Genomic DNA, 10,546 nt, shown 5'->3' with positions numbered 1-10,546 from the left:
GATATGGATTCTTCAAGCACGTTAGATTCCCTTTAATGCGTCTGGACTCTTTCCAAGAGCAGAACAGTGACGTCAGTCAAGTTACTGACGAATCTCTCCCTTTTTCTGATCATTGTATCACTGACCTCGTACCAGCCGTTGTCTTTTCTCACATAGTTCACATAATGTCCCTCGGCCAACGATTCACCTTTATGAATAATCACCCCTTTAGTTTTAAAAAGCATCTTACTCATAGTGACATTTTGATTTTCAAAACTTGATATTTTGGTCGAAATCTTAATTGGTCGACCATCTTTGTAATCGCCACGGAGAAGACACAAAAATACGTACTTCCCGCTGGATATCAATACATCACGCTCTTGTATTTTTGGGTTGTTACAAAATACGCATGGCACCTCTGTTAATCTCATCCTTTTTTCTAGAGATTTCCAATCAATTTTATCTCGGTTTTCTAGTGGAAGATTGAAAATGTTGCTTTCAACAATATTCTCCGAATTTTGTTCAACTTGACAATTGGGGCATTTGGTAACGTTTCGCGACTTTGACCAAAAAAGATCTTTCAGAGCTTTAGAGTAATCGGCTTCCATTTCTTGACTTAGTGTCGTCAAAAGGACCATCAAAAATTCACTGGCGTCTTGTTGATCGTTTAGCGTAAAATGATTTCCGACAGCCATTCTCAGTTCCAACCCTTTACGACTGAAGCTTCCTTGAGAACTCTCGATGTCGTTTATCGTGTTATGGAGGCAACGTAAAACTGGTTTTTCAACGAATGATCCATTGTAAGATTTAACCAATTCTCTTAATTCCGGCACTAATAAGAGTAGTTGCAAAACGCTATTAGAATAGCACGTTACTTGGTCATCGTTAGCTAAACCCTTCAAGGGCAAACTATCCAAACTCTGTTGGGTTTTCCTTTTCTTCTTCGGTGTTTCTGCACATCTCTCTTCCTCGCCTTCTAAAAGGCTTTTAGATAGTGTAGGCGCACTTCTTTTCCTACCTCGACTTTCTTTCAACTCCGTTATTTCCAAAAGAGGCAGATCTGGCCTATATTTTTTGCGAAGCCTGTTATACTCCATAATGGCTCGTCCATCCGCCTTAATTTTAGTCGGATCGAACTGTAATAGATGGAGTCCGGCTAAGGACGTCACTCTCGATAAAGCCACGTACGCCATGCCAGTTCCGAATAAATTCGGACCCAAATCCATAATGGCGCATTTTAAACTCATGCCTTGGCTTTTGTGTATCGTAATAGCGTACGCCAGGATGACGGGAAACTGGGAGCGTTTAACGTAAATGTTTGCCATGAGCAAAAATTTGACGCAAATTTTCTCAACTAAAAAGTCAGTGTTAGCGTCATCGTTATTCGGTTCGCGATCTACTCTGAGAAAAATACCAGTAACGTTTCCTTGTTCGTCCTTCTTGAATCCAGTTACGAAACCCATCGTACCATTTACAACGCCTTTTTCAAAACTGATATTCCTTCTGACCATTATTCGGCAGCCAACGCAAAGAACTAACTCGCTCTCCAAACCGCCTGTTTTGGACGGTTCGTTTTGTAGCCCTTGCAGTCTCCTGAGAATGTTTTTATTCATTTTTTTCCCATAGTCAGCGAGTCTATCCTGACAACGAATGACTTCAACTTTCTCGCCGTTTTTTCGCAGCATATCAAAGTTGAATTTTACGCACATGGCTAATTTAGGCATCAAACAAATTGGGTGAAACCCTTCATTGGACAGCTTAATGAAAAGGTCCATAGCCACCTCGATGTTTTGACCTCCCTCAACCAATCTAGTTCCTAAGGTTGCAACATCAGCTTCGGAAATATTTCCAATTCTAACTCTGCTTAGAATGTCGCCGTAACTTTGGTCGTTGGCTTGTCTAACATTTTGCGTTAGTTTATCGTATTTAAAAAACTTCCAAAGATCACTTCCTCCGATGCAATTGAATCTAAGTCTGGCTTCTTCGGAAGTGATTTTGATAAACGCGGGATTTCCTTGAACCGGTGGCAATTGGAAAAAGTCGCCCAAGACAAGAATAAATACAACTCCACCAAATGGTTGGTTCATTTCCCAAAATTCGTTCAGCCTCAAGTGAACGTGTGTCAGTAAAACCGATGAGACCATAGAAATTTCATCAATAATTAACAGTTTTAAATTACCCAAAGTTTCTTTCATAATGCTCATATTGTCAGAACTTAGGGAATGGTATTCGGCAATACGCCCATGATCTACCGGCAACATTAGTAATCTGTGTAATGTTACGCCATTAACATTCAACGCTGCCAAACCCGTTGGCGCGGCAATTGCCACGCTAGCAGAATTTTGAAAGCGTCGCCTTACGGCGTTGGCGAGAGTGTCGATAAGAAACGATTTGCCAGTGCCACCAGGTCCCGACACAAAAAGGCACTTGTTTCTACATTTTTCTCCCTCTTGGGAGAAGTGATCCATGATGTGATCATAAATTCGCCTTTGATCCGAGTTTAGTAACGCCACATTGTCAACATCAGTCTCGAAATTCATTTCCATGGCAGCTTCCACATCAGCCATCGCGTGTTCGGTTTCGATAACAATTTCCTTCCCTTGCAGCGCATTTTCATTGTCGTCACTTTCAGTCTCCGAGACTATGGTTTCTGGTTCTTTCGCCTTTTTAGAAGCCTTCCGTTTCTTTTCAACTTCTTTGGAAACCGAGAGTTTCTCGTGGTATTCTCTCATGTCTTTTAACACCGAAAGCGAGTTTTCGAAAGCATCGGCGTATGTTTCAAAATCGCCCAATAGCTCAGTTTCGTCACGCCACGGTTTGAAGAGGATCAGTAGAGCGTGACAATACTGTTCTTTCTCCTCTATCGGGTCGTGAATAAAGTGCTCTATTATGTACGGCTTAATTCTCTTTCTCATGAAACCCAGATTGTTTTTCAACTGGATTACATTCGCATTTTTCTCGACACCCTCAGAGCGCATCGCATAATCGTAAAACTGACCAAATTCCCGCAAACTTAGATTTTCCAAGCTGTCAGGACGATTCGGATATTTGTCGTCGACGAACCCTTTTTGGCAAGTGTCCGTGCTTTCGGGGTCAGTTTCCCTCAATCGCGCGAGTTCCTTGTAACCTTTCAAAATTCTCGATCGGTTTTCTTTCAAGTTAGTGTTTATAAATTTAGTGCTGTCAGACTTGTTGAAAAGGTCTTGGCCCAGCATCATATCGAGAGCTTCATAAATTCCTATTTGCTTGCACGTCAAAGATTTCAATCTATAGGCAAATAATTTTTTGGACAAACTTTCGTTGCCTAACTCGGCAAAAGTTTGGTCCATGTCAGCCCGGTCTCCCTTTGTCACGTAAGCCGTGACATAGTTTGCCACTATTTCCGATTTGTCAGCGACAAATTGCAAATCCATGTTGGCTTTGGAAGCCAAAAGTAGCGTGGGATTGTAATCATTGATTAAAACTTCGTGCTGTTTTCTCGGCAAGTCGTACAGTCGTTTCTGCACCTTTTTCATTTTACGGTGACGAGTAACTGATCTAACAGAATTCATAGTAGCAATGTTTGTTACGTTTCGAGGGAAACCGTAACGACACACTTTCAATCCTTTTTTAGAATTTTTGACCTTCTTATAACAACTGGAGGTGCATTTGTGAGTTTGGAATTTTTTTACCAGCCGGTGTAGTTCCGGACTTACCGATGCTCTTGGCATCGAACACGTGACGTGTTTTTGCACGTAATCCAAAATAGTCTCGGTCGAAGAAGTTCCAATCTTTGGAGCGTCCTTGGCCCACAAAAGCATATGGTAGTGAGGTAAACCCCGAGATTGGTATTCAACCCTCCAAAAATGATGTTCTATCATGCCAAGAACTGGATTTTGCTTACACAAGACAAAGTTGTTTAACAGCGACCGCACTTTGTTGTGAAAGTGCAAATTGACGCTAAGTGGGTCTAAATTCAACAATTCAGCCACCGTCATCGACTCTACTCCTGGAACGTCTGAATTCACTTTTCTCAAGTGATCGTGCAGTTCCATATCATCGTACTCGGCCGGATTAAAAGTTAGAAGCCAGGTGGGAGGACCAAATTCCCGAATCATCGCTAAAACGTATCTAAGAACTTTATACCAGTAGTCCTTCGTTCCTCGAATATGACCCAAGAAAGTAGCTAAATTACTCTCAAGTTCTTTATCGCCAGATTCAACTCGATTGAGCAAATTTTCAACCCCAATTGGCATGGGTTTTTTAACACGAAGAACGTAGTTCAAACTGCTAGAAATCGCTTTCATTTCGCATTCTTGATAAGAATGGAACAAATAGGCGTAATTTCGTCTAAAAATTGGACTTTTGTTCAAAAGACGGGATAAACGATACTCGGTTTCCGTTATTTTCCCAAATGGTCTATCATCGTGCTTGCCAAAGCGACCCCGAGGGAACAAATGAACGAAGCTCATGTATTCCAGATTTTTGTCCCAAGTGCTAACCGGCTCCGCCTCGACGCGCTTCATTTGGTAAGCACCCAATAAATCCTTCGGTGGTTGGACGTTCACCGGATGAATAGAGTAATGATCGTACAGATCATTGGCTTCGCCTTCAGAAAGTTTTCGCAACAAAGCCTCGGGCTGTGTTAGAATTTTGTAGGCGTCGCCTGGTGCAAGGCTAGACTGATTTTCATCGTGCTCCTGCATGTTCGAAGCGTTTTGGTCACCTTGGACGTCGAGACTACTATCCGCTGGTCCTTCTGTTGGAAGCGCAGCGGAAGCGCGTGTCAACGCATCAGATCCATCATTAATTAACGCAAGTGGATCTGTTACGCTCAGTAATTCTTCGGGAGTCAATGAATTTTCATTTCCATCAATTTGTTGCGTGCCACAAATATAATCCTCGTTCATTGTCGAAATATCAATGTCTTTGTAAAAAGGGTTTATCTTTTTCAGCACACTGAATGCTTTCAACACTTTTTCGAGGCAAACAACCTGTTGCCAAACTTTTTTGTCCGCTGTGGGAACGCCATTGACCAAGATATGCAGTTCGTGATTTTTGGGCAATGTCTTGGGAATCATCTTCAAATTTTTCTCCACGGGTATTGGAAGATAAATTACTCTTCCCTTCAAAGCTTTAACCGTGCCAAACTGCATGTTGGAGTTGGTTTTGGTGCCTAACCGCACCACAGTGTGGAAGGCCTTCACAAGCTGAATTAAAACTTTCTCAAACATGTTTAAACTGGTGACATCTAGTGGAGGATTGTCAACCGCCAAGTTGTTCAGAAAACATCTGATGGGAACTTTACCCTTTCCTAAATCCGTAGCGCAGTAACGACATAGTAGCATGTCTGCTTCTCTCGTGTCGGAATTATTCATTATCCAGCCAGCTCTTAAAATCAGATAGGCCTCGTTCTCAAAAACAGCTCTGTTTACCAGTTTTTCTACTGCTCTTAAATCAGATTTTTTCAGTAATCTTAAACAGCAGTCGCAGGGCGTGTCGTGAAACTCGTTGGTGTTTAGCATTGCCCGAGCGAATTGATTCTCGTAAAGACTCAAGATTTGACTTTCATCGAGACTCGGCTGAGGAGCGTTAACGCTTCCTTCGGGAGCATCGTTTTGTTCCTTATTTAAATTTTTCCCACGTGTAGCAAGGGTTTTCCTTAATTCCGCCATGACATTCGTCACAGACTCGTAATCACCACTTTCAATTTCAGTTGAGATTTTAGTTAACGCGTTGAGTAACGCTTTGACGTGATAAATATTATTCAGAATATTTCTAATTCCCGAATAGTGAGGAGCCAGTTCAGCTAAAGCACGCAAATGACTTTGGCACTCTTCGCTATCAGCGCAGTAAGCAGTGTGTCCTAGGAACCGAACTATTCTCACCATTATTTCGTCCCCATCTGGTGGTATAGACACGTTTGATTTTTTGCAAAATTGTTTTCTTAATTCGCAAAGGTCCAAATCAGAGTCAAAAATTTTAGTCAAAGATTTTTCATTCGCATTGGCAACTGTGTTTACGAAAGCTAGTACTTTTGCAATGGCTCGAGTTCGAACATTACAAATATCACTGCATTCCCAATATACAGTTTTGTTTAAGGTTTCAATAAACCCACCTTCATTGATCACAAAATTTGCTTTTGGATTCTTCTCTTCAGTTTCAACAATGTTGAAGAGATTCGTAACAACACCCGACTCATTAACTTGTAAAACTAGTTCAACATTACTAGTTGCGTTATTGTTTTTCATGTCAACGATATTTCCCATTTCGTCAACAAACAATTCTTTAGTCGAACTGGTAGCACGGTCTCTCAGAACTTTTCTTATACTACCATCAGAATCCAATTTAAAAATTTTGCCGTAATGTGACTCATCGCCATTTTTCAATATTTTACCATTATTTCCAATCACATAATAGGTAGTTTCATGAAAATAGGCCTCTTTCATGCTACTGTGAAGCCTTTTCCCACCCACAACTTCTGTCAAATTGCCAGGGTCAATGGACCCAATTTCTTTGATTTTCTGAACAAAATCCTTAAATTCACTAACAATGCTCGTTAGTTGGGCGTGGTAAGCCGAATATAATTGCCTTTTCAAATGCAATATTCTACCAGCTAGCACTTGGCATTTTAGCTTGTGAGAGATAGACTTCGTGCGTTGTTTTTTAGTCTCACCGTTAAAAGACTCTGACGCCACCAGTCTTTCAGTTAGACGTTTGACTAAAAACCTTTTATAGCTTTCGGCTATAATTTTTTTGTTTTTCGTTTTGAAAATCCCCGCATTGAGGAGCTTTTTCGCAAAACCAAATTTATCTACTTTAGTTGGTTTATGTTTGGGTTTTAATTTTTTTGAGCAAAAAGCAACATTAGTGGTGCCACCTGGTGCCATAGCCCTTTTACAACCTTTTGCTGTACCAAGCGCAAGTTTACGCTGAACATAGTTATTTGCATTTCTTCTCTGAAAATTGTCTTGGTTTTTCAGATATAATTTCTTATTCTTAACTCGCTTAGCTTTCTTTTTTTGCAAAGCTTTACTGTTAACTAACAGTTCCAATTTATTTTGGGCTCTTTCTTTTTGCTTTGCTAAGCGTTTATTTTTTCTCTTTATTTTCTCCCGACAAAACATTACGAAAATTTACGAATCGCACAAGAAAGCAAATGTTTTTCAACCTCTGCAGAGTTGTAATCAGTTCAAGCAGTACCGTATTTGACACGGTTTGCAATGGGTCACAAGGAAACCTTAATCCCACACTGGAACTTGCAATTTGGATACACAAAGAGATCCAATTAATGGACACAAAGAAACCCAATTAATGGGAGCACAGAGAACCCAATTAATGAGAGCACAAAGAACCCAATTAATGAGAGCACAAAGAACCCAGTTAATGAGAGCACAAAGAACCCAGTTAATGAGAGCACAAAGAACCCAATTAATGAGAGCACAGAGAACCCACTTGCCAAATACAAAGAATTGGCTGAATAAAAGGTACACAGGGTACCTTTTAGGCGCACAGAAAGAACCCAGTGTCAAAAAAAAACTTCTGACAGAATTGCAAATTGTAAAAAGAAAAAAAAATACAATATAAATTAATGAAGATAATATAATTACAAGGGAAAGTGAAACCTATTAAGACTAAGAGTAAATAAGACAATTTCACAATCTGAAATGAGAACAAAAGTTATTGTACAATAGGAACATTAAAAAACCAAAAATACTTAAGTTTATAAATCATATAAAACCTTAAAAATTAAGATTCGTGGCAATTAATATTCTTTTACAAGTCTTCGGAATTGTAAGAGAACGGAACGACGTGGAAATTGTAACAATTCCCGCCAAAAAAGAAGCCAAGAGAATAAGCTTTTTTAATTTATTGCCCTCTGGAGTCTGGAACAGTAGCATGGAGCAATTATACCTGGAAACGTTTCTGTAAAATCATGCTATCACTCCAGTTTAATTGCTCTATGGTACTTCCCCTAGCCCGGGGAATATTTTTGGCGGGAAAGTACTATTACTTATTTTCTTGTTAAAGCAAGCCGTTTATCAACCTCGTAAGTATGTTTTAAACACAATTTTTAATAGTTAAAATTATTAATTAACGGGTTTTGAAGCTAAGTCATAAAATTTGAAGTTATAATGTTTAAATTTATTGTCAAACTTTAAACTAGATAGAAAGTAATTGATTGTAAACTATTCAATAAAATTTCTGTTTTTCGGTTTGGGCTTAGTAATGGAAGGCAAAAACATTAAAGTCGTTAATGCCTACTTCTACGGCGGCGGCGGCGGTCGCGGACGGGGCGGAGGACGAGGCGGCGGACGAGGTGGCGGTCGCGGACGGTGGCAATGGGTCCGCACTTGCTACAAGTGCAAGAAGGCCGGCCACATAATGCGGGAATGTCCGCAAAACGGAGGTACTAAATATTTTCGATTGCTTTTCCCAGGGCTACCTAAAAACTTCTATGCACTTCGTTAAAAATCTCATTTAGGGAAACTAGTTTTAAATTTAATAAAATGTTATAGAGAGCTTTCAGTTGGAGCCGAGTCTCGTGACATAATTTACGCTGCCATATTGGAGGGTTTAAAGCAGGAATGAAGCCGAGACCACCCAATATGGCTCCCAGAAGACTTGGGTGGGTGTGACGTACTACTATCCCATCTGAAAGCTCCCTACTGAATTTAAAAAAGACAGTGAAGTTCCCTGCTATCCCTAGGTAGCCCTAATGCAAGCAATCTTAGTTAGAGCCCTTTATCGCCATGGCTCTCATAGCGTAATTTTTTTCTAATATTGGCAATGGGGTAGAAAGATATTCTATGGTATAAAAGTATCTAAAGAAAATGGGATATTAAACTGAAATTGTAGGATTGAGAAACTCTGCATGTAAGACCAAAATGAATTATAAAAAAGTATATCGTACACAAACCAGCCAAAGGTGTTAAAGGCTCAAGCATATATATAGTTGTCTTATATACGGTTACATGATAGGTAATGCAACCACCACCACCACCACAACCACCACTACCACCACCACCACCCCAAGCACAACCACAACCACCACCACCCCAAGCACCACCACCCCTAGCACCACCACAACCATCACCACCCCAAACACCACCATCCCAACCAACAATATGGAAACACCACTGTAAATATTTTGTAAGTATTAAACCACATTTAAAAAAGTTAACACTTTTATTATATTGGGGCACAGGAAAAGAAGTTACTATTGGGGTTTTTTTTTCATTAATATCTTGAAAGCCTAAGTTTTAAATATTTTTGCATTCTCAATTCTTTTTTTGAGTTTCAATTAAAAATTTTCATTGAAGATAATTAATATATTTTTTCTTATATTTTTTGTAGCATCATCACCATATTAATTTTCATTCATTTTTTTTGTCAAAAAGCATTTAACCAAATAAATTAATTTCATCCAAAATTATTGCATTCTTTTTAATTCGTTTTAATGGACTAATATTCCATTCTTATTAATCCATTTTAGAAAAGTTTTATTTCCTTTAAAATAATAAATGGTTACCCCAATCATTTGTTTATGCTTTGAACGGGAGAAATGGTTTCCCAGCCATTTTGTAATACCTTAAAGCAAAGCGCGGGTCCAGCGGGTCCCCTACAAGGCGACTTTCCTCCTGTACTCCCGTTTTGGCTTGGCAAAGGCTAGTGGGCGGGATTTATATGGGCACTTATAAATCCCGCCCACAAATGCCTCCTGCCTTCTCCAAGCCAAAACTGGAGTTCGTAAGGAAAGTCAACTTGTAGGGGATCCACTGGACCCGCGCTTTGCTTTAAACTTAAGACACTTTTGACCCGCAATTACGTTATTCCTTGACTTAAAAATGGTTATCTCTTGAACCAAATAATTTTTTCCATCAATATTCATCTATTTAATAAATTAAAGGACCGTTCTAATTAATCCATTTTAATAAATTTTATCCCTTGAACTTAAGAAAACGTTTCCCAGTTATTTCTTTATCCCTTGAATTGAAGACTCATTTTCCCAGCCATGTTGTTATTTTTTAAAAAATTCAATTAACTTTCCCATCATTATTCCATTCTTTTTGATCCATTTTAATAAATTAATGTTCGTTCTAATTAATCCATTTTAATAAATATTATCCCTTTAACTGAAGAAAAGATTTACCAGTCATTTCATTACCCCTTGAACATAGGAAATGATTTCCCAACCATTTTGTTATCTTTTGAAAAAATAAACTAACTTTTCCTTCCTTATTCCATTCTTTTTGATTCAAAACCATTTAGTTTTCGAGTTATCTAAAAAATGGTTGACCCGTTTGAAGCTACAAATATATTTCATAAAAACATTTTCTTATCCCTTTAACTCCTATTAACAGAAATAAACAATTTATACCAATATGAATGTATCATTAATTGCTGTAAGCAAATATTAATAAATGAAACAATTTCTTTATCAACTCGCGTTAATCAATTTCTTCAATCTTCATAACTCAATGAAACTTTGTCGAATTTTAAAGCAAATAAATGGTGTGGTTTCGATTAAACAAACGTTACTAGATGGTCCCGTAGTCCAAGAGTGGGGTTGACAGGGTTTATTTGT

At 38.9% G+C, this 10,546-nt stretch overlaps 1 long non-coding RNA gene across 1 annotated transcript; it reads left to right on the top strand.

Annotated features, from left to right (window-relative positions):
- Window positions 1–9,022: 9,022 nt before the first annotated feature.
- On the top strand, window positions 9,023–9,391 carry LOC149654946 (uncharacterized). Its single transcript, XR_016370348.1, has 2 exons — window positions 9,023–9,111; window positions 9,316–9,391. It is a non-coding gene; the product is annotated as an uncharacterized LOC149654946 (long non-coding RNA).
- Window positions 9,392–10,546: the final 1,155 nt, after the last annotated feature.

This window comes from Phalangium opilio, unplaced genomic scaffold (genome assembly GCF_054372755.1).
Source record: "Phalangium opilio isolate 3A_F unplaced genomic scaffold, DU_Popi_V2 ptg000078l_1, whole genome shotgun sequence".
NCBI lineage: Eukaryota > Metazoa > Arthropoda > Arachnida > Opiliones > Phalangiidae > Phalangium > Phalangium opilio.
The sequence above is the reverse complement of the archived record's forward strand: the minus strand, read 5'-3'. Positions and strand labels throughout refer to the sequence as shown.